Source organism: Moschus berezovskii, chromosome 7 (genome assembly GCF_049115385.1).
Source record: "Moschus berezovskii isolate FMDL1 chromosome 7, NW_MosBer_1.0, whole genome shotgun sequence".
Classification (NCBI taxonomy): Eukaryota; Metazoa; Chordata; class Mammalia; order Artiodactyla; family Moschidae; genus Moschus; species Moschus berezovskii.
The window spans coordinates 47,197,777-47,222,835 of NC_142466.1; the positions used below are offsets into that span (position 1 = coordinate 47,197,777).

At 39.2% G+C, this 25,059-nt stretch overlaps 1 protein-coding gene across 4 annotated transcripts in view; it reads left to right on the forward strand.

Moving 5' to 3' along the window:
* GLIS3 (GLIS family zinc finger 3) overlaps nt 1-25,059 on the forward strand; it is a 508,364-nt gene that overhangs the window by 14,900 nt on the left and 468,405 nt on the right. The gene's annotated exons all lie outside the window — the stretch shown is intronic.

A 25,059-nucleotide genomic window follows, 5' to 3' on the forward strand; every position in this document is an offset into this window, starting at 1 on the left:
GAGGAGATGGGTGACTGCAGCTATCCTTGTGTTAGTTGGATGCTAGAAGAAAGGTGTTGTTTGGAAGGAAAAGGATTTAAAGTGGAGAAATTTTAATAGCCAATAAAATGAGGAACAAGTACATAAAATGATAAAAAAAAATTCTAAGAGCAAAACCTATAATCTTTATAACATAGCTAGTGACAATAGAGAAAGCAGCTAGAAGAGTATAATGAAAAGATGTATTTCTGTGCTTGTGCAGAACTAGAAAAACTTGCCAATTTGATAGAGATGAGTGCAAAGAGAATGCTTCCAATTCAGTAGGTTTTGAATTACCATAGCTTTTTTTTTTTTTTTTACCATAGATTTTGAATTAAGAATAATTGTCGGAGAATAACAAATTATTTGAATGACTTGCTCTGGCTAGAAACTGATGTTGAGTTAATGAGGTTATATTGCTAATGATATGTGTATCTGGGCTAGAAAAAGAAGCATGTATATTATGTAAAACGTAGCTTTGTTATATAGAATAGCATGATTATATTTTCTTCTACATATTTTTGCCATTTAGTTTTAAAGGGCTGTACTCAGTGTTTATGTGTGTGTGTTCTCAGTCATGTCTTACTCTTCCCAACCCTATGGACTGTAGCCTGCTAGGCTCCTGTGTCCATGGGATTTTCCAAGCAAGAATACTGGAGTGGATTTCCATTTCCTCCTCCAAGTGTTTATACCACCAAATAAAATTACTAGCAGCCTTGTAACTGGCTATTCACCTAGTTAGCTCATAGCTTAGCCAATTATGATGAATAATAATTTATATCAGGCAGGTAACCCAAAAGTTGTTTGTTTTAGTGTCTGTGTATTTCTGAGTATGGAGAAGTTGATATAAATGGATAGATTAAAAAAACCTAAACATATGTGTAACTTTTTTTCTTTTCTTTTTTACTTATTTGTTTTGGTCTAGGTTTGTCTTGAATTGTTTTATTTCTCAGAGCTAACTGATATCTAGTGTAAGTACAGGAAAATTTTTCCCTGGGGCTGCATCCAAAATAGCTCTGTCATTGTCAGGTTGCTGTGTTCATGACATGGCAAGCTAAGTTTCTTAACGTCAAGTTCATGTGTTTGTATTTTCAGGGGCTGAGGCCCAGTACAATTTTTCAGCTCATGCTTGACTAGTGAACTGTAGCTTGCTTTATATATATTTGTGTTTGAAATCCTGACTTGCCGGAAATAGTGGTGATAATATTAAAAGCTTGTACTTATTATATAATAACTTAGCATGTGTTAGGCATTGTGCTGAGTGCTTTCCAATACATAGCCTCAGTTATTCCTCACAACAGTCCTGGGTTGTATGCTGTTGTTGAATAACTGACAAAGGAATTAAAGTCTAGAAAAAAATAAGTAACTTAAGCTTTGTTAGGCAATAAGGAGTTTGTTAATATTACTTTGATAGTGACTAGAAGTGTTTATAATTATAATCATAGTTTACAAAAAATGTTTCAAGTACTTAAGAAATAGCAAACTCTCAGGATCAGTTCATCGTGGAACTCATGTAAAAATTAGCACTGCTTCGTGATTCTCCTCTTTTTGATTTTCTGGCTCCTTGCTTAGCTTCCAAGCTTGCAGTGCTTTTTCTAGATCTGCATGATTAGGGCATGCATGGACATAGGTAAGGAGTTGAGGACAACTGAATTATTATTCTCCCTCACCTTACAGGTTGGATACCACTAGTGGTCTGGATGTTACCAGGAGTGGCTGATTGTGTCCCTTTCAAATCTTGGTTGAGTTTCTAAACTAAGCCAATAACTGAGAATGGTGATCTGGGATTGTTTAAACTTCATCCAGTCATTTGTTCTATGAATAATTATTAAGCGTATGTTATGGGTGAGCTACTGTTTTGGGGATTTGTTGCTGTTCAGTTGCTAAGTTGTGTCCAACTCTGAGACCCCTGGACCGCAGCATGCCAGCCTCCTCTGTCCTCCACTGTCTCCCAGGGTTTGCTCAAATTCATGTCTGTTGAGTCAGTGGTGCTATGTAACATCTCATCCTCTGCCGCCTCCTTCTCCTTTTGCCTTCAGTCTTTCCCAGCATCAGGGTCTTTTCTAATCAGTTGGCTTTTTGCACCTGGTGGTCAAAGTATTGTAGCTTCAGCTTCAGCATAAGTCCTTCCAATGAATATGTAGGGTTGATTTCCTTTAGAGAAAAGGCTTAGATCATGAACTCATTATTGTGAAATCCAGACTTACAGTGAAGAAAGTAGGGAAAACCGCTAGGCCATTCAGGTATGACCTAAATCAAATCACTTATTACTATACAGTGGAAGTGATGAATAGATTCAAGGGATTAGATCTGGTGGACAGAGTGTCTGAAGAACTATGGATGGAAGTTCATAACATTGTACAGGAGGCAGTGACCAAAACCATCCCAGAGAAAAAGAAATACAAGAAAGCAAAGTGGTTGTCTGAGTAGGCTTTACAAATCACTGAGAAAAGAAGAGAAGGGAAAGGCAAGGGAGAAAGGGGAAGATACACAACTGAAAGTGGAATTCCAGAGAATAGCAAGGAGAGATAAGAAGGCCTTCTTAAATGAGTTTTAGGGATCTGATAGCCAATAAAACATAGTTCTGGCCCTTAGGGAGTTGAGAATTCAGAAAAATAAGTGAACAGTTAAAATAAAGCATGGTTGAGGCTCTGGTAGACATACACTCAGGGTGATAGGGCAACATTTGAAGGAGTTCCCAGCCTGAGCTTGAAAGATGGATCTGGGAGAAGAGCAGGGTATCTAGACAGATGCCTAAAGAATGAGGGGCTAACTTTACAATCACAGAAGAGTATGTCCTCTGTGTGTGTGTGTGTGTGTGTGTGCGCGTGCGTGTGTACACACATGCACATGCCTGTAAAGGGGCAGGGACTATCTGGAATTTGCTCTGGGTAGAGAGAAAAGCATGCTTAAAACCTGGAGGGGAGAGGCCATAGTCCATTTCTGGACTTCTATATGGTTTCACATTGAGGGGATGTGTGGAGACTTGGATAAGAGATGAGGCTGGAAAAGAATAAGCAGTAACCAGCTGAAGGGTCATGAGTGACATACTAAGGAGTTTGGATCTATCGTGAGGGTACCGGCAATCTGTGGAAGGACTTAACCTCGGGGTTGATGTGATAAGCTTGAGACTGACATCTCTCCCTGATTTGGCCACTGCTTTCCCATGCACCATTGACAATGTCATGATCCAGAAGGATAAGTGCCAAAGAACTTGTGACTCTGTGGGTGTATTAGAGTTTTTCAGAGACATAGAACCAATAGGAGGTATATCTATATATCTTTCTATATATTGCCAATAGAATAAGTTACTTAGGGATTGTCATACAGACAAACATCTGACTTGAAGACTCAAAAATTTCTAGTGGGAGCCTCAGGAGAAATATAAATTTGACTGTAATGTTTATGTTACTTAAGGATTGAGTTCTGTTCCTATGAAAACTCAAATAACCATGGATTTAACATTGTAGAGTGTGGTTCCCGAATAGTGTGCCAGGTGCTCTGGGGTACCACAGGAGACTAAGAGAGAGCTATGAGATATTTTAAATTTTGAAGGAAACATGGGATATGTGACATCTCTGCAGGCAAACCACTAGTTTGAGGAGGTTCACAGTTTCAACTTTAGATTACGGTATGTTCTTTTTGATGATATCGTGACTTTGAGAAAATACATAGTTGGTAGTTGTGACTAAGAAAAGTAAGTAGTTTATACATTCATGTTCAGAGCAACATTTTTCACAATAGCCAAAGGTAGAAGTAACCCAGGTGTCCATCAGTGTAAATGAATGGGTAAACAAAATGTGTCATATCTATCAGTTCAGTTTAGTCGCTCAGTCATGTCTGACTCTTTGTGATCCCTATGGACTGCAGCAGATATAGTCATATTTATACAATGGAGCATTATTCAGTCTTCAAATGGAAGGAAATATGACATATTCTGTAATATGGATAAACCTTTAAGACATTATGCTAATGAAATATACCTGACAGAGAAGGACAAATATTGTATGATTCTTCTTATATGAGGTTCCTACAATAATTAAATTCATAGAGACAGAAAGTAGAATGGTGGTTACTGTGGACTAGGAAAGGAGAGAGTGAGGAGTTGTTAACTAATGGGTACAGGGTTTCAGTTTGGGAAGTTGAAAAGTTCTGGAGATAGGTGTTGGTGATGGTTGTACAACAGTGTGAATATAGTTAAAGCCACTAAACTGTACACTTAAAAATGGTTAAAATGGGACATTTAATGTTACATATATTTTACCACAATAATAAAAGCAAGTGCTAAATGAAAATCAGTGTGGAATAGGAGGTGAAGTTGGTGATGTTCAATCTGATTCCAAGATTTGAGAAGTAGTAGAAGGCATGATTGAAATGCCCATCCCATTAATAACTGTGGTTATTTAAAAATGAAATAAAAATGATTTTAAAAATTTTTTATTTTTTCGAACAGATAAGTTATTAGTACATAAATACTATTAAGTTATTGACACCTAACTACTTAATATACAGAACTGTTAGATGTTCCTTTTGGCCCAGGGGCACCATGAAAAATTTACTGAGACACTAAGAATTCCATGAACTGAGAGCATCTGGGAACCTCTGTCATAGGAGTTCATTTTTCCCACAGAAAGAGCAGTTAAGGGTGGGTGACTGCTGTTAATGGTTACAAGCTCAAGGAGGACAGGCCCATGATCATAACTGTCTTTGTCAGAAAAGACAAAATGTTCTACTCCCTTGGAATCTACCTCCTTTCACTGGCTTTTCCAGAAGCTGCATTCAACCACTTCCATTCGGAGGTAACTAATCTCTTAAATAAAACTTATTCTTCATTCCTGAATATCTTTCTTTAAAAGTTGGATTTTTTAAAAATTTCATTTTGTATTACCTTCGATTGTATTTTACTTTTTGGCATTTGCCATCTTTATCTCTAAAGTAAGCTGAGATACTTGTAAGTAAGTTGCAGACCTTGTGACCCTTTACTCCCAAATTCCTAAGCAGGTATTTTTCATGCTATATACCTAAAATACATTAATCATAACCAAGAAATTTAGCTTTGATACAACAGTATTATAAACAGTTATATCTTTAAAATATAGTTCACATTCAAATTCATTATGTATTATATTTTACTTAATTATGATTTATAATATAAGGCATTATTTTCCCCCATTATAATCCAGTGTTATTTGTAGCCATTAAAAAAAAATATCTAGGATCTAATAAAAGATCATTCACTGCATTTGGGTTATGTTTGGTTGTCACGTTTCTTTGGTGTCCTTTAATCTAGAATGACCTACTCTCCCTGACTTTTTTTTTGTGTTTTTCGTGACAAAAATGTGTTAATATTTTTTAAAAGTTCAGGTCAGCTGTCTTATCTCACAACCTGATCAATCTAGTCATTTTTGGGTTCAGGTTAAACATTTTTGGCAAGAATACTACATAGGTGATTTGTGCACCACCCATTGTGTTACACCAGGAAGCACTAAATGTTCATTGTGCTAGTATTTGTAATGCTGCTATTGGTTGTCTGTCTAAGGTGGTGTCACTAGATCTCTACATTGTAAAGGACACTTTTCAAAAATTAACAAATAATCATATGTGAATATCTTTAGTAACCTTTCATAGGATTTATTGATGATCTTTGTCTGAATCAGTTATTATGTTGCTGATTGCATAAAGGTTACTTTCTGATTTTATCTTTCCTTCTATGTTTATTAGCTGGTCTTCTTCTGGAAAGGAGAGCTTCTCTCCCTTCTCTTTTGGTGTCATTGCAGATTCATTAATTCTTTTAAAAAATTCACTGTGCTATAACTCATTACCATCACTATTTTTTCTGATGGTCAAACTGTCCCAGATTTGACCGATGGAAGCCCCTTCAGGTCAGTTCTTTTGTCCTTTTGACATGTTCCCATTAAGTTCTTCCTTACTTTGAGACACAAAATATTCTAGCATCGTTTGTACTTCCCTGCCCCAGACCTGGAATCACCCATTTTCCCCAAAATTAAGGTTCCTTTTAGTGGGAAATGATATTTGGGAAACTGGATGAAAGGGTATTCTTATTGGCTCTGGGATATCATTGCTTCTAGGTCCTTCCTATGGACAGAGTGAGGAAATACGCCAGAACAAAGTAATGAGGTGCAGTTAAAATGTAACGTTACGGAGTTCTTCCTCACACTTACTCATTGCAGAGCGCCAGTGAGAACGCTGGTTCTCAGGAACATGGGTATATTTTTGTTTTCTCTGTACTACAACTAAGAAAAATTTGCCTTTAGCTTTGTATTTCTAAGATACATAAATTTGTTTTTAAAATGATTGCTTACTGTAATTAAAAATGTAAATTTCAATGTATTGAAATAAGAATTTTTATATTGATCTTTGTCACTGAATGTGGAAGACATTCTGCCCCTGGCAACTTTCTGGCCCTCCTGTAACTGGTGTGTGTAGAATCCCAGTAACAGTGTGCCAATAGTGGTGCTTCTCGCTGCTTTCTTCTCAGCAGTGACAGACTGTAATTAGACTGGGAGGAATGCATTTTTCAAAGCATCTGGGAAATTGGTTTTATGATCCTCACTATAAGCATGTTTGACACAGCTATTTAAATATTTAAGACAGTTTGCAGTATCCCTAAGACTATATAATTGGAAAGATTTTCATTGTAAAGGTTTTTTTATTTTACTTCAGGGCCTCTGACATTTCTTGTTGGGCTCTGCTGTCCTTGGAGACAAAGGGAGTTAGTTATTCATTAGTGCTTGAGGGTTATTCATTATTGTTGGTCAGAAAAAGCAAAATAATATCAACAAAGGACACTAAACTAATTGGAACTTAAAAATTCTTTTGTGTCACTTAAGGTTCGTGTCTCTTATAAAGACCTCGTCTGAGAAAATGTGTTGTGTGAGCCTGGGAGGTCTAAAAACTAGTGTATTTTGAATACTATATCAGGTTTTATTTTTATTGTCTGTGGTTTACTAATTCAGTTGGTTATGATCTGGAGCTTAGGTTAGGGCTTAATTTCTTAGTGGGTCAACAAGCTTCATATTTTTCTCTCACTGCTGTATCAGAAATTTTAAAGTCTGCCACTGATTTAAAAAGCTACTCTCACCCAGGGCGGATTCATGTCAATGTATGGCAAAACCAACCAATATAATATTGTAAAATAATTAGCCTCCAATAAAAAAAAAAAAAAGAGGAAGTAAAAAAAATAAATAAATAAAAATAAATAAAAAATAAAAAAGGGAATAAAAAAATAAAATAAAAATAAAAAGCTACTCTCCTATATCATTGCTTCACTTATGTTAATCCCTGGTAAAATAACAGACAATAAAAAAATCTGCTAACATCAATGGGTGAAGCATGTTAAATGTAGTCATGTTAGAATCGGGGCAAAAATAGCAACTGGGGATCCCACATTTTTGAAGAGTTATAGCTGATATATTAGCTTAAGAAAGTTGGGGTAAAATATGTGGTTACATTTTCCCCCCCTCACTTTTGCTTTTTAATCAGTTATATTTCCTTGCACTTCCAGTGTGGCTTCCTGCAGAATTAGAGCAATTAAAGTTAATATTCCATAAAAGATTCCAAAAATAACCAAACCCGTCAGAGACCAAAGGTTTTATTTCAGTTGAAGTAACCAGAATTTTCATTTTGTCTTGCCAAAAAGGCAGGTGAAACACAGTGTTTAGTTTTGTTTACTCTTTGGGCTGCACAGGGTTCACTTTGTGTGATTTATTGATACTGGATATAAGTCAAATTGATGATGGATTTCCAAGTATTACTGAATGGCAGACACGATTTGTTCCCATTATAAAAGTGGTTTGTCGGTCTCGTAACATTCTACCTTTAAAAGAATATTCCATTTAACACCCCTGCCCTCTACATATACCTCAAATGCTATGGGACATGAAGTTGAAATGTTACATCTGTTAGTTACCTACAGCATTTTCTAAAGCTGTTAAATAGCAACTACTTTTTTTTTTTAAATTTATCTGACTGCACTGGGTTTTAGTGGCAGTGTGCGGAATTTTTATTGCTTATCTTTCACTGTGGTATGTGAGATCTAGTTCCCTGACCAGGGATCAAACCTGAACCCCTTGCGTTGGGAGCATGGAGTCTAACTACTGGACTATGAAGGAAGACCCTAAACAACAACAATGTTGGATTTGTACAGTACTTTGTAGTTCATAACCTTTCATTGTGACCATTTTGTATGATTTGATCAAAGGCATCATCCCATAAGGTAAGGTAAGTATAACTTGTCCCATTTTAGGGATGAAGAGACTGAGGCTCATTTTTCTAGAGATCTCATTTTTCATGTGCTGCATGGATTGACACTGAATAGGACTCTGCAGTCTGGGACCTCCTGTTACAAGAGTGCTGAGAAATCTTGTCTGTTTTATCCATTAGAATCTAAGGTTGCTGCTATTTCTGAAATAGTATTCCTTTATAAACTCATAACTGTTCAGTGGTCATTTCTATCCGTGAGCTGAGGCTATGGGCCCTTTCTCCTGTTTTATAAAATTGTACATGACAATTTTCAACAACTCCTTCTGAGCAGTGGGGGCTTTGTCTACCCAGGAGACATCAGGCAGCCTTTACATGATGGGTACCTGAGTGACATCAGTATATGCACAACCATGAAGTCTTTAAACCCAGGCCAGAGGATATCATAAATACATGAAGAGATTTGCTCCTTCTGACATGTCATGTTTTAAGGATACAATGGGTGGTGACTTGTATTTAATACCTATTTTCATGGCTGCATTATTTGAGTAAAGAAAGAAACAGAAGTTCTGTAATTGGACCTGACATCATAAACAAGTTAAAAAATGAGACTTGTGGAACAGGATCTTGTTACTCAAGGATACTCTGAGGCAAACAGCATTAGCATCTTCTGGGAGGTGGTTAGAAATGCCCAGTCTCAAGACTTCCCCAGATCTACTGAGTTGGATCTTGCATTTTAATAAGATCCCCAGATGATTCATGTGCACAGGGTTGGCTAAAAGGTTGGCACAAGCCCTGTCTCAAAAGGGGTCCCCTGTGCTTGGGGTATAATGCTCTGTGGTGACTGACTTGATATTCTTGCTAATTTTATCTTTGAAATTATATTTTGTAAGTGAAGTCTGGCGGGACACTGAAACTTGTGAGGGAAGCAGGCTTGAAGTCTCAGTTCAAACGTATGTAGTTCCACACCTTGCCAGGATGACCACTGGCTCCCCCGCCCCACTCAGTGTCCACTACTGCCCTGTGCCCTCGGCAGGGACCTTGAGCATTGGTATGGTGAGGTCACGGTCAGATACGTGTGCTGCATGTGCTCAATCTTGAGTGATGTTTTGGGCACCTTTGAAGGCCTATGTTCGCTCTGTCAGTATCCCTGTGTGGAAGCAGCACAGTGTTAAATGGCAAATAAAAAATATCATGGAAAGTTAAAAGATGGGAGAAGAAAGGAAAATGCTGTTTTCCTGCTCTTTGGACAAGGAATCCAGCATTTTTGTTTTGGTCCTTGTAAGTTATGCTCATTGAAATTTGGAGAAGGCAATGGCACCCCACTCCAGTACTCTTGCCTGGAAAATCCCATGGACGGAGGAGCCTGGTGGGCTGCAGTCCATGGGGTCGCTAAGAGTTGGACACGACTGAGCGACTTCACTTTCACTTTTCACTTTCACGCCTTGGAGAAGGAAATGGCAACCCACTCCAGTGTTCTTGCCTGGAGTATCCCAGGGATGGGGGAGCCTGGTGGGCTGCCGTCTATGGGGTCACACAGAGTCGGACACGACTGAAGTGGCTTAGCAGCAGCAGCAGCAGCAGTATAAGAGATGGAGAAGGAAATGGCAACCCACTCCAGTATTCTTGCCTGGAAATCCCATGGACAGAGGAGCCTGGAGGACTGCATTGGGTCACAAAGCCTTCAGGCGGGACTTAGCGACTGAGCATGAGTATAAATATAAGAGAAAGAGCATGCGCACGATTCAGAAGACCCACATCTCTCTTGTTCATGCTTTGCTGGTGTGTGACATTGGGCAAGCCACTAGAACTCCTTGCCTCAGTTTCCTCATCTGTAAAATGGGGGTGATGTCTTATGCTCCTTTCCGGATGGGCTGGGTCTAGGTTAAGGGCAGACCTGGCAACATGTCTTTGAGTAGGAGTGAGTCCAGAACACCTCTCATCTTTGGCTTTGGTTTCTTGCAGATGATAAGCAAACCTGGGCATCATGGCCCGAGAGTGGGATGGAGGTGAAGGGCAGGGTTCAGAATGGGAGAAGAAGGTAAAAAACCTCATTATCAAGTCCTTGGGTGTGGATGGAAGGCACAAGTCAAGAACTGAGGAAGGCAGGAACTGGGGATTATGGGTAGGGAGAAGTGAGCGTCAGACAACTTGTGAGCTGCACGCATGGGTTTCCCAAGTGGTTACCCACTTGTGTGGGAGTCTCAGGCACATGTGAAATTGTGGAATAGAAAAGATGTTTGCTCCTGAGACCTAAATTTGATGTTAAATATGAGAATACATTTTACGCTGTCAACTTCCGGACATGTAAAGTAGTGTTCTTCCCTTATTATAAGGGCAGTATGGATCTCCAGGGGCTTCCCTGGTAGCTCAGCTGGTAAAGAATCTGCCTACAATGCAGGAGACTCCAGTTCGATTCCTGGGTCAGGAAGATCCCCTGGAGAAGGGATAGGCTACCTACTCCAGTATTATTGGGCTTCCCTGGTGGCTCAGCTGGTAAAGAATCCACCTGCAATGTGGAAGACCTGGGCTCGATCCCTGGGTTGGGAAGATCCCCTGGAGGTGGGCATGGCAGCCCACTCCAGTATTCTTGCCTGGAGAATCCCCATGGACAGAAGAGCCTGGTGGGCTACAGTCCATGGGGGTCACAAAGAGTTGGACCTGACTAAGCACAGCACAGCACAGCACATGAATCTCCATAATCCACAGCACTTGTTGCTGAATGGGATGGCCTCACCTCGATACCAATTCATTCATGGATTTGTCCTTTGAAGTAATGGGTATTAGCTTAGTCATAAATTCCAAGGCAGTTTTAAAAGCTACTTGTGTGGCTGAGAACCCTAAATTCTGTCTTCACAGTTTGCCTCAAAGCTAGAGAGAAAAAAATTAAAACACAGTAACCAAACCTTGAGATGAAATAACAGCTTTTAAACTTGTCTTCCATCTAAAGATTTTACTCTAGATAGAGTGATCATATAATTTATTATCCAAACCAGAACACTTTCAAAAGTGAAATGGAGCCCGACTAATAATTATGCCCGACTACCCTGGATGAACTGGAATGAAGGCAGTGTCACTATACATTTAAGGGGAAGTCTCATTGTATTTAGACTCAGCATCTTACTCAACTGCTTTCAGGTAAAGTAGTTCAATCTACTTGACAGGATTAGCCCCATTTTAAGTTATTTTTTTCAAAGTTCTTTCTTGGGGCTATTGAGTGATTATTAGTATATTATTATGTACAATATATTAGTTTCTAGTTGTTACAGGATTGAAAATAAGTGAGCTCAATTATTTAGCATTTTGTATAACTATGCTTAGCTTTACTTATTTTACTTTAATCCTTCGCAGCTCTATGGAGTATCCCCATTGAAAAAACGAGGAAAAAGAGGCTTAGAAAGATTAAGAAACTTGACCAAGAATGCATGGGTATTTTAGCCCCTGCCTCACTGACTTCACAGCCCTAAGTACTTGTACAGGATGTTGTTCTGCTTTTTCGGCAGAGTTTGCCCTAACAGGCTAGGTTCTTGGCAATTGAGTACAGTTTCCTGAAAGACATATCTATCATAATTTCTACTATGAGTAGTGTGATATCTGATATATATTTATTTTGAAAAGAACAGTGAGATGAAACAGAAAACCACTATCAAGTACATTGTGCAAGTGCTTATGTAAATTTGTATTAAAAATGCCCCTTCTTACTTGATTAAGATAGTAGTTTTGGTGGCAATCAGGTAGGCAATGTGATATAAAAAAGAAAGATACAATAATGGCTAATTTTCCTGAACCCTTACTCTGGGGTAGCTGCTGCATTGAGCAGAGCTGCTGGGCCATACAACTGGAGAACAATGCAGAAGGCCTAATATAATGGCCCTGGAGTTCAGTTTCTTTTTAATCCTTGTGCCGACCCTGTGTGTCATTAAGATTTAAGAAAACTAAGGTTTGAAGAGGTAATTTAGCAGCCATCACATGGCTAATATGTGGCAAACCTGGGAATTGAATTCAGGTACTGTTTGAACCCAGTGCCTTGGGTCTTAACCATCCTACTATATTCTATTGGGATGAGTCAGGTTATGGGGGCCAAGCTGGAGACCAGGGATTTCTGGCAAGTGCAGTTATTCACCAAGTATCTTATTGAAGCCTCTTATTGGTTTCAGGTAGCTGAAATCCACTGTGGAGAAGGAAATGGCAACCCACTCCAGTGTTCTTGCCTGGAGAATCCCAGGGACGGGGGAGCCTGGTGGGCTTCCGTCTGTGGGGTCACACAGAGTCGGACATGACTGAAGTGACTTAGCAGCAGCCGCAGCTCATGTAAAATGGGATTTATTGTAAAGAACCAAGGGTGTTTCATGGCACCCCAGAAGAAGATTAAATGGCAACCCATTCCAGTGTTCTTGCCTGGAGAATCCCAAGGACAGAGGGTCCTGGCGGGTATAGTCCATGGGGTTGTAGGGAATTGGACACGACTGAATGACTTTCACTTCACTTCACTTCAGAAGATGAACTATCAGATCTTCTGAAGGCTATGAGAACAAGCTACTTCTCCATACTCCTTCTCCCTTGGCAATGTGATCTTTTATCTCTGTGTCTTCTTTTTGAACATCACTTCATTCTTCTCCTGAAGATTGCTTTTCTGTATTATTTTTTTGAAATCTGTATTAGTCAGGGTTCTCCAGAAAAATAGAACCAAAAATCGAACTATAGGTTTCCTTGGTAGCTCAGCTGGTAAAAGAATCTGCTTACAATGCAGGATACCAAGGTTCAATACCTGGGTTGGGAAGATCCCCTGGAGAAAGGATAGGCTACCCACTTCAGTATTCATGGGCTTTCCTGGTGGCTCAGATGGTAAAGAATCCGCCTGCAGTATGGGGGACCTGGGTTTGATCCCTAGGTTGGGATGATCCCCTGGAGGAGGGGATGGCAACCTACTCCAGTATTCTTGCCTGGAGAATCCCCACGGACAAAGGAGCCTGGCAGGCTACAGTCCATGGGGTCACAAAGAGTAGGACACGACTGAGCAACTAAGCGCACACACACACACACACACACACACACACACACACATACACACAATTTATTATAAGGAACTTTGCTAGTAGGTAGGCAGAGATGTACCAAAATCTGCAGTTGGCAAGCTGAGTACCCAGGAGGGCTGATTGTTTAGTTCTAGTCCAAGTATGAAGGCCTGAGAACCAGGAAAGCCTATGGTATAAGTGCCAGTTCAAAAACAGGCAGCCTCGAGAGTCATTAGAGTAAATGTTTCAGTTTGAGTCCAAAGATGGGAAGATACCAAGGTCCCAGCTAAAAGCTGTCAGGCAGGAAAAGTTCTTCCTTGGTTGCGTGAGGATTCGTTTTTTGTTCTATGTATACCTTCAACTGATTGGAATAGGCCCACCCACATTGGGGAGGGCAGTCTCCTTAACTTAGTCTGCTATTGCAAATTTTAATCTCATCTAGAAATACTTCACAGACATACCCAGAATAATGTTTGACCAAATATCTGTTCACCCCATGGCCCAATTAGGTTGACCCATAAAATTAACCATCATGATATCTATAGTCTCAACATGACTTTCTTCCCTAGCCCTAAACATGTACTCAGAACTTCTGTGCTGTGAGTCTACTGGGTAGTGTTTCTCTATCCCATTTTTAGGTTCCTTGGAAAGAAGGAGAGTCTGGTTGGTCCAGCTTGTGCCAGGTATGGTTGGGTTAGGGAGAGACTCGTGGAATAAACATGGGTCCCATCTACTCAGAAAACATGTAGATTGAGTGATACCTAGGACTTAGTCTCCTAAATAAAGGTGGTTTGGGGATAAGCTTCAAATAACAGTGCTTTTTCCAAAGGTATCACAGAAATGGTGTTCTTTAGCTGGCATGATTCCAAAGTAAGGGAGAAGATTTTGGAAGTATGGCCAACAGCAAAAGTTAATTCTAAGAAAAGTTATTTTTTTTAAATTATTTTTCTACTTAAAAGATAAACTACTAAACTGTGATTATCATTGTGATACTTTGTATTACTTTTCAATAGAGGCCACTAAAGTTTATAAGGTAACTCATTTTTTTAATGTTATCTAGATTTTCAATCCTGGATGTGGGAATTAAGAAAGAGCATGTAGTAGCTGATCTGTTAAGAATTTCTGTTTATGTTCCGTTGAGAGTTTATTGAAGGTGAAGATTGCCAGGGTTCAGATATTCAGACCTGTGATTTCTATTTGAAATCACCTTGAACAATGCAGCAATTTGAAGTGGTTTGGCTGTCAGTTTAGAAAATTTTCAGCATAGCTATTTCTTGTTGCCTTGGGTTATATATTAAGAGAGTATTTATTCATGATTTGAATACTCTTGCGTATATGCAAGTTTTATGCCAGTTTTATTAGGAATCTGTCAGGCACAAAATATGTGCGATTAACCAATGAATTAAATTTTTTAAAAGTTGTAGTACATGGATTGGGTGTTGAAAGTGTATTTTCTTACATATTTGGCCCAGGTAATTTCCCCACGTACATAGAAGCAATTTCTTTACAATTATCTATACATTATTGTGATGGGCAGAATATGAGATGGGCCTTGATCATTCCCATCTCCTGGAATTCATGCCCTTGGATAATAGCCATTCCTTGGGTATAGACTGGATGTAGGGACTTGCTTCTAACCATGATAAAGGTAATAAAATGTCACATCTATCATTAAGTTACAAAAGGTTTTACTGTTGTCCTGCTTGCAGACTCTCTTAATTGTCTTCTTGGTTTGTATCTTTAAAGAACGCTGTGATTTTGGATAGGCCCATGTTGCAATTAACAGGGAGGGGACTCTGGCCAAAAAACAGTGAAGAACTGAGTCCTCAGTCTGTCAACTGTCTGGAAACTGAATTCTACCAACAACTATGTAAGAATTGAGATCTGAAGTAGATTCTTCCACAGCTGAACATTCAGATGAGACTCTAGCTCGAGACTCTGGCTCTCATTGACACTTTGAAGGCAAGCTTGTGAGAGACCCTGAAACAAAGGACCCACTCCAGTCATACTCAGATTCCTGAAGCACAGGAACTGAGATAATAATATATGTATGTTACTTTAAGCTTTTAAGTTGCTGCTAATTTGTTATGTGTGTGTGTTCAGTCTCTCAGTGGTGTCCGACTCTGTGACCCCGTGGACTGTAGCCCACCTGGCTCCTCTTTCCATGGAATTTTCCGGGCAAGACTACTGAAACAAGTTGCTATTTCCTGCTCCAGCGGCTCTTCCTGACCCAGGGATTGAACCGTGTGTCTTAAATCTCCTACATTGACAGGTGGATTCTTTACCACTGCACCATCTGGAAAGCTGTAGATAACTAATCATATTATTGCTCTTTCAAGAAGCAATAGAAATTATGTAACATCTAGGAGCAGGTGGGTAGGAATTAACCTTTGGGGTTTTTTTAGGTTTTTATTTAATTTTTAAATTTATTTTTTATTGAAGTACTGTGTTGTATTAATTACTGCTGTATAGCAAAGTGACTCAGTTATACATCAGTTCAGTTCAGTTCAGTCGCTCAGTCGTGTCTGACTCTCCGCGACCCCATGAATCACAGCACGCCAGGCCTCCCTGTCCATCACCAACTCCCGGAGTTCACTCAAACTCATGTCCACAGAGTCGGTGATGCCATCCAGCCATCTCATTCTCTGTCGTCCCCTTCTCCTCCCGCCCCCAACCTTTCCCAGCATCAGTTATACATATTTGTACATTATTTTTCTTTTTTTATTGGAGGCTAATTACTTTACATTAATATATTGGTTTCTTTTGCCATACATTGACATGAATCCGCCCCGGGTGTACATGTGTTCCCCTTCTTGAACCCCCCTCCCACCTCCCTTCTCCCCTTATCCTCCCTCTGGGTCATCCCCGTGCACCAGCCCCGAGCATCCTGTATCATGCTTCGAATCTGTACTGGCGATTTGTTTCTCATATGATAATAAACATGTTTCAATGCCATTCTCCCAAATCATCCCACCCTCACCCTCTCCCACAGAGTCCCAAGACTGTTCTATACACCTGTGTCTCTTTTGCTGTCTCGGAAATGGCAACCCACTCCAGTGTTCTTGCCTGGAGAATCCCAGGGATGGGGGAGCCTGGTGGGCTTCCGTCTGTGGGGTCACACAGAGTCGGACACGACTGAAGTGACTTAGCAGCAGCAGCAGCAGCAGCATACAGGATTAAGGTTACCATCTTTCTAAATTCCATATATATGCGTTAGTATACTGTATTGGTGTTTTTCTTTCTGGCTTACTTCACTCTGTATAATAGGCTCCAGTTTCATCCACCTCATTATTTTTCATATTATTTTCTATGATGGTTATCACAGGATACTGAATATAGTTCACTGTGCTATACAGTAGGACATTTTTGTTTATCCATTCTGTATGTACCGGTTTGCATCTGCTAATCCCGAACTCCCAATCCACCTCCCTCCCACCCTCCTCCCACTTGGCAGCCACAAGTCTATTATATATGTCCCTGATTCTGTTTCTCTTTCATAGATAGGTTCATTTCTGTCACAGTTTAGATTCCACATGTAATACATATGGTATTTGTCTTTCTCTTTCTCACTTACTTCACTTGGTATGATAATCTCTAGTTGCATCCATGTTGCTGCAAATGGCATTATTTCATTCTTTTTATGGCTGAGTGGTAGAATTAATATCTGTTGAAGGCCCATGGTATGGAAGAGATGGAGACAGGCTCTAAGATTCAGCAGAGCCAAACTGTAAGGCCTTTTTCTATTACCTCCATTTTACAAATGTGGAAATAGACATTCAGAGAGTTGAAATTATTTGCTCAACTTTACATGAATTATAAGAGACAGAATCAGGGTTTGAATATAGGTGTCTCTTATTCCAGTTTGTCTTTTCCTTCCATGCATCTGGCCAACTCCTCCAAGCTATTGCAAACACTGGTGTGACATTTTTACCTAGAAAAAAAGGACTAAACAAAGACATTTCATCTTTAAGCATTCACCAAGTAACCAAGTACTCTCTGTGGCTTGTTGAAAGGACCAATCCCCCAAATCCTGGTCTTTCTTCTCAGTGTCATGTTCCCACCAGATATTCTTTTGCTTCTCTCTTCCTGCCCTCCATCTCCATCTAAACCTGCATTTCATAGCCATGCTTTTTAAAATTAACTTCTTTATTATTCTCAAACAAAATTCATGAACAGTATTGTCTACCTATGCATATAATTTTAAAAATTTGATACAATTTTATAACTAAAGTACAAGGAAAATGAAAATAATTTATAATAAAATAAAGTGCATTTAAGTATGAAAATATTCTAGCATGCCTACACTAAAAGACATAATGAAGTAGATAAGCTTGGACCTAAAAGTGAAATTAGTTAGAATTCTGATGATTTAGAATTGTATTTGTTGTATTGGTGACTCAGATATCTAGTTGTTTGCTTTCAGTGATAGGATTTCATGTAATGGTGGACAATACTTCATAGTATTTCTATCAAAATGATAATTCACTTGATTTTCACTATCATTTTATTTTAGATAATTAAGTATAAATAAGAATTATGAAAATAAAATTGACTTAGGTTCTAAACTCAGATGATTATTAACAAGTTTTTACCTACATGAATGTCTGGTGAGACACTTGAAAATCATGTGGGATAATTTTTTATTGTGTGGCATCCCTTCAGCACTGAATGCCAATAATGGTAACAACCCAGAATGCCCCCACAACTTCCAGATGACTCCTACCAGGCAGTGTCCCCCAAACCCACTGATATAAATCTAAGTTTTCTTTTAGCAAAAGAGATGATCAACTGATTAAAAGTATCATAATTGTCAGAGGTGTTTATTTTTTAATTGGGTCAATACCTTAAGACAAAGAAAGGCATCACTTATGGTAGAACTTGTTTGTGGGGGATAGGAAGTGCAGTGTGAAGAATGAAGAGGATCTCATTTTTGCAGCCCTTAAACTACTTGGCATATGTGTACTCTTTATATTTTTGATTCTAGCCTTTCCTCTTAAATCCCTTTTCTGTAAGCTTTAAATATACACATTTAAGTATACACTTTAAATGACAAAATAGATGTCTTTCTAAATAAAATTCTTTTTATATTTTCTGATTGTATTTTTAAGAGCTTCTCTATGTTTCTAGTGCTGTCAAAAAAATCAACTGATGTTTCTTGTTTCCAACATGATATTGTGCTAGCTACTAGGGAGTCAAAGGTGAACAAGATGCAGCCTGAAATCTCAGTGTATTTGTGATTGTAATTCAATCTAGCACAGCATTTACAGGACAAGGCACAATGCTAGGCATTCTATGATACATGTACACATATATGTACATACATTTATGTTTATGCTTTTAGGGAGCTGACACATACATATAATTATGAAGAGAATCCATATGAACACAATCAAACATGAAGAAAGGAAAAATTTTAAAAAGCAAGAGGATCTTCTTAACCCAGGGATCGAACCCAGGTCTCCCACATTGCAGGCAGCTGAGCCATCAGGCAGGGAAGCCCCTAAAAAGCAAGAGATTTTATAAATGATAGTTTATTAACAAGAATAAATTAATTTTATAGGATTTGTGTACTTATCTGTAACTTGTAACATGTAAGTATATAAAGCCTTTGAAATGATATATATTATGTGAACTGTATATATGTATATAATATAACTGTATATACTGTAAATAGCTCCAGCAGGATTGAAGAAATGGAGCCAAAGCAGAAACAGCGTCCAGTTGTGAATGTGTCTGGTGGTGAAAGTAAAGTCCATGCTGTGAAGAACAATATTGCATAGGAACCTGAAATGTTAGGTCCATGAATTAAGGTAAATTAGAAGTAGTCAAACAGGAGATGGCACAAATGAACATTGACATTTTAGGAATCAGTGAACTAAAATGGACTGGAATGGGTACATTTAACTCAGATGACCATTATATCTACTACTGTAGGTAAGAATCCCTTAGAAGAAATGGAGTACCCCTCATAGTCAACAAAAGAGTACAAAATGCAGTATTTGGGTGCAATCTCACAAATGATAGAATAATTTCGGTTCATTTCCAAGGCAAACAATTCAATATCACAGCAATCCAAGTCTATGCCCCAACCACTAATGCCGAAGAAGCTGAAGTTGAACGGTTCTAGGAAGACCTACAAGACCTTCTAGAACTAACACCAAAAAAAAAAAAAAGATGTCCTTTTCATCATAGGGGACTGGAATGCAAAAGTAGGAAGTGAAGAGATACTTGGAGTAACAGGCAACTTTGTCATTGGAGTACAAAATGAAGCAGGGCAAGGCTAACAGAGTTTTCACAAGAGAACACACTGGTCAAAGCAAACACCCTTTTCTGACAACACAAGAGATGACTGTACACATGGACATCACCAGATGGTCAATAATGAAATCAGGTTGATTATATTCTTTGCAGCCAAAGATGGAGAAGCTCTATACAGTCAGCAGAAACAAAACTGGAAGCTGACTGTGGCTCAGATCATGAACTCCTTATTACCAAATTCAGACTTAAATTGAAGAAAGTAGGGGAAACCACTAGACCATTCAGGTATGACCTAAATCAAATCACTTACAATTATACAGTGGAAGTGACAAATAGATTCAAGGGATTAGATCTGATAGAGTGTCTGAAGAACTATGGGCGGAGGTTTGTAATATTGTATAGGCTGCTGCTGCTGCTAAGTCGCTTCTGTTGTGTCCGACTCTGTGTGACCCCATAGACGGCAGCCAACCAGGCTCCGCCGTCCCTGGGATTCTCCAGGCAAGAACACTGGAGTGGGTTGCCATTTCCCTCTCCAATGTGTGAAAGTGAAAAGTGAAAGTGAAGTTGCTCAGTCGTGTCTGACTAGTAACGACCCCATGGACTGCAGCCTACCAGGCTCCTCTGTCCATGCGATTTTCTAGGCAAGAGTACTGGAGTGGCTTGCCATTGCCTTCTGAGGCGGTGATCAAAACCATCCCCAAGAAGAAGAAATGGCAAAATGGTTGTCTGAGGAGGCCTTACAAATACCTAAGAAAATAAGGGAAACTGAAGGCATAGGAGAAAAGGAAAGATATAAGCATCTGAATACAGAGTTCCAAAGAATAGCAAGGAGAGATAAGAAAGCCTTCCTCAGTGATCAATGCAAAGAAATAGAGGAAAACAATAGAATGGGAAAGACTAGAGATCTCCTCAAGAAAATTAGAGATACCAAGGGAACATTTCATGCAAAGATGGGCTCAATAAAGGACAGAAATGGGTATGGACCTAATAGAAGCAGAAGATATTAAGAAGAGGTGGCAGAAGAACTATATAAAAAAGGTCTTCATGACCCAGATAACCATGATAGTGTGATCACTCACCTAGAGACAAACATCCTGGAATGCGAAGTCAAGTGGGTGTTAGGAAGCATCACTATGAACAAAGCTAGTGGAGGTGATGGAATTTCAGCTGAGCTATTTCAGATCCTAAAAGATGATGCTTTGAAAGTGCTACACTCAATATGCCAGCAAATTTGAAAAACTCAGCAGTGGCCACAGAACTGGAAAAGGTCAGTTTTCATTCCAATTCCAAAGAAGCACAATGCCCAAGTAATGTTCAAACTATCACACAATTGCACTCATCTCACAGACTAGCAAAGTAATGCTCAAAATTCTCCAAACCAGGCTTCAACAGTACGTAAACTATGAACTTCAGAATATCAAGTTGGATTTAGAAAAGGCCGAAGAACCAGAGATCAAATTGCCCACATCTGTTGGATCATAGAAAAAGCAAGAGAGTTCCAGAAAAACGTCTTCTGCTTCATTGACTACACTGAAGCCTTTGACCATGTGGATCACAGCAAGCTGTGGAAAATTCTTAAAAGAGTTGGGAATAGGAACCACCTTACCTGCCTCCTGCTAAACCTGTATGTGAGTCAAGAAGCTACAGTTAGAACTGGACATGGAACAATGGTCTGCTTCCAAATTGGGAAAGGAGTATAACAAGGCTATATATTGTTACCCTTCTTATTTAACTTATATGCAGAGTACATCATGTGAAATGCCAGGCTGGATAAAGCACAAGCTGGAATCAAGATTGCAGGAAGAAATATCAATAACCTCAGATATGCAGATGATACCACCCTCAGGGCAGAAAGCAAAGAGGAACTAAAGAGCCTCTTGATGAAGAGAGTGGAAAAGTTGGCTTAAAGCTCAACATTCAAAAAATGAAGATCATGGCATCTGGTCTCATCACTTCATGGCCAGATACATGGGGAAACAATGGAAACAGTGATAGACTTTATTTTGGGGGGCTCCAAAATCACTGCAGATTGTGACTGCAGCCATGAAATTAAAAGAAGCTTACTCCTAGGAAAAAAAGTTATGAGCAACCTAGATAGCATATTAAAAAGCAGAGCCATTACTTTGCCTACAAAAGCCCATATAGTCAAAGCTATGGTTTTTCCAGTAATCGTGGATGGATATGAGAGTTGGACCATAAAGGAGGCTGTGCACTGAAGAATTGATTGCTTTTGAACTGTGGTGTTGGAGAAGACTCTTGAGAGTCTCTTGGGCTACAAGGAGATCAAACCAGTGAATCCTAAAGGAAATCCACCCTGAGTATTCATTGGAGGGACTGACGCTGAAGCTGGAGCTCCAGTACTTTGGCCACTTAATGTGAAGAGCTGACTCATTGGAAAAGACCCTGACACTGGGAAAGATTGAAGGCAGGATAAGGGGATTACAGAGGACGAGATGGGTGAGTGGCATCACCGACTCGATGGACATGAGTTTGAGCAAGGTCCAGGAGATGTTGAAGGACAGGGAAATCTGGTATGCTGCAGTCCATAGGATCACAAAGAGTCATACATGGTTGAGTGACTGAACTGTATAATATACAATTTTATACAGCTATATATTTTTAATATATTACAGTACTTATATAAAGTCTTATTGAATTAATGGTTTAAGTTCCCGTGGACAGCTTTTTCCTTCATTGTTTTATACAATAGAAATATATCTTCATACATAGATACTTTAGGTCACATGGAATATCTTTAGTTTACATTGACAAGAGAAGAAGATAAGCTATCTCAAATGGATAAGTTGAAATAAGATATTAAGAGGAGCTTCCTTTGAGGGACACAAGGATGCTTTATACATGTTTCAGGGAAGAATTGGTGTTACACTCTCTGTTGTTTATAATGATAAGGGGTGATTTTGCATAGTGTATGGAAACTGGGATAAATGGCCATCCTATGATGTATCAGCCATGGTCCAGTTGGGAAAAGAACAACTATTTCCATTATTTTAACAGAAAATCTAATATCAGAAATTAATGGATACTGAAGGACTGAAAAGGGGAAACGAACAGAACTCTGAGGTAACACATAGGAAACAAGTACCGCCTTAGGGCTAGATGACTGAAAGGAAGGAATTTTAAGTTACCCGAACCTAGAAGCTGAGAGGAGGAGCCTGCAGGCCGGGAACCTGTATCTCTGAGAAGGCACAGTGAAATAAGTTCATCATTATCATAATGGATGATATCCATCCCATATACAATCAAGAACCAAGGCTGAGAAGAAAGATATGTGTGGGTCATGTGTGTGTGTGTGTGTGTGTGTGTGTATAAAATGTATGCCTAAAGTTGTGGATATGCTAGATAGCATGGGCAATGAGAACCAGTGGCATCTTGATAGGGGTACACATTTGGGCTATTCCTAATTTATATTGCAGTAGAAGAAAGAAGTGATGTCACTTTACTGCATCTCTGAACTTATAGTACCTGTTCTTAGGTCTTGTGCTATCCCAGAATAGAGCTGGAAGATCCCAGAGAATTTTCTTAGAGCTGTCAAACTTTAAGAGGGGTCCATCTGAGGCACTCCATCCTGTACAGTTAGGAGTTAATGGAAACTTGAGGCAAGAAGTTTGTTTGGTTCTTTCTGCCTAAGTCAGGCAGCTGATTTTCCTGGTGAAAGATGAAGAGCCAGGATGAATGCGTTTTACTGAAGTATTTGGCTTTTTCAGGTTGTGAACCTGTCACCTCTAGTTCTTATTTAAATTTATAATCTTTAGAGGGAAAGCATTCATAACGTGGGTAATATGGGTGATGAAGTAGTATGATAGATGTCTTATTTGATGCCTTATCAAATAACACGGCGTGTGGTCTCTGTGTGTGTATGTTTCTGCATTGGCCTGTGGTCAGTTGTCTTCAGTGAATTGTATTTGGGTAAATGAGTTCTTGTGATTTAATACAGAAATGAAATTTCAAGCAGTTTTTTACAGCATTTTTTTCCTGTGATAGGAGGTAGAATTGAAGCATTAGAGGTCATTCTAGTCAATTCCTCCATTTTACATGTGGAAGCAGTACACGGCATAGCTTATTGGTTAAAGGTGTAGACCAAAAGTATGATCGACATGAGATTGAATCTAAACTCTCCCTAGGATCACCTTTAGGATCTTGAGCAAGTGACTAAGATATAGCATTTATATATAGCTCATAGAAACTTCAAAAAGTAAGAAGATATTTTCAGAGTTTCATATAATTTTTGGTACATAAATTGAAAGTGTTAGTTGCTTAGTTGTGTTCTACTCTTTGCGACCCCATGGACTGTAGCCTGTTAGGCTCTTCTCTCTGTGGAATTCTCCAGGCAGAAGTACTGGAGTGGGTTGCCATTCCCTTCTCCAAGGAACGTTCCCAACCTAGGGATCAAAGCCGGGTCTCCTGCATTATAGGCGGATTCTTTACCATTTCAACCACTGAGGAAGCCCTCCTTGGTACATAAGACATGCTAATATGTTAAGTAGTATAGTGTGAAATTAGCACAGTAAACAACAGACTTTAGATCAGATAACAAGATCTTTTGAGCTCAAGGTCTTTGCCTTGTCATCTTCCACCGGATGTAAACTTTGTGAGGATAGAAGATTGTTACTCCACTAAGAATTTGAGAGCCCAGTGCATGCCTGTGTGAACAAGACAAAATCTCACCTAATGTTCTAGTGGGAATAGCAATCAACAAGTAAATACCTAAGATATATTTTCATAAGAGTTTTAAGTGCAATAGAGAGAAGCAAAGCAGATTAATGGGGTTCAGAGGGATGGGAATAACATTTTAGAAAGGGTGTCCAGAGATGGCTTCTCTGATTTAAGTAAAGAGTAAGGCATCTGAAGATCTAAGAAAGAGTGTTCCTGGAAGAGATAAAAGCAAGTGCATAGGACTTGATGTGATTCCAGTGTAGCTAGATCATTTATGTCCTTAGAGACTATAAAGTAGGGAGTTCAGAGATTTTAAGTGTGATGGAGACTCCCTTGAAGGACTTTAAGTAGAAAACTGATGTGATCTAACTTATAAAAAGGAGATTCTAGTCACTATTTTGAGAATAGAGTGGGTGGAAGTACAAATGAGTACGAACAGGAAGGCCGGTTAGGTTATTGCACTGCCCCAGTGACATAGACAGAGGGATCAGACTTGAGATGAGTTTTGATGATAGGACTTGCTGAAGGATTGGATATGATGATAAAAAGAATTCTAGATGTTTTCCTGAGCATATAGTCAACGGCAGTACCATTTCCCTACCCTCAAAAAAATTGAGTTTGAGGGTAGGAAGGAAATCAGGACTTTATTTTGAACCCATTGTATCTGTGATACCTGTTTACTTCCAAAATGAGGATGTCAAGAACCTAGTTGGATACACAAGTCTGGAGCTCTGGAGAGAAGTGGGAGCTAGAGATAGAAATGTGAGAGCTGACAGCATGGCGATGGCGTTTGCTCTCATACCAAGGGAGAGAGTGAGCATGGAGAGACAGCCGAGGACTGAGTCCTGGGAAAACAGCATTGGAGACTGAGGAG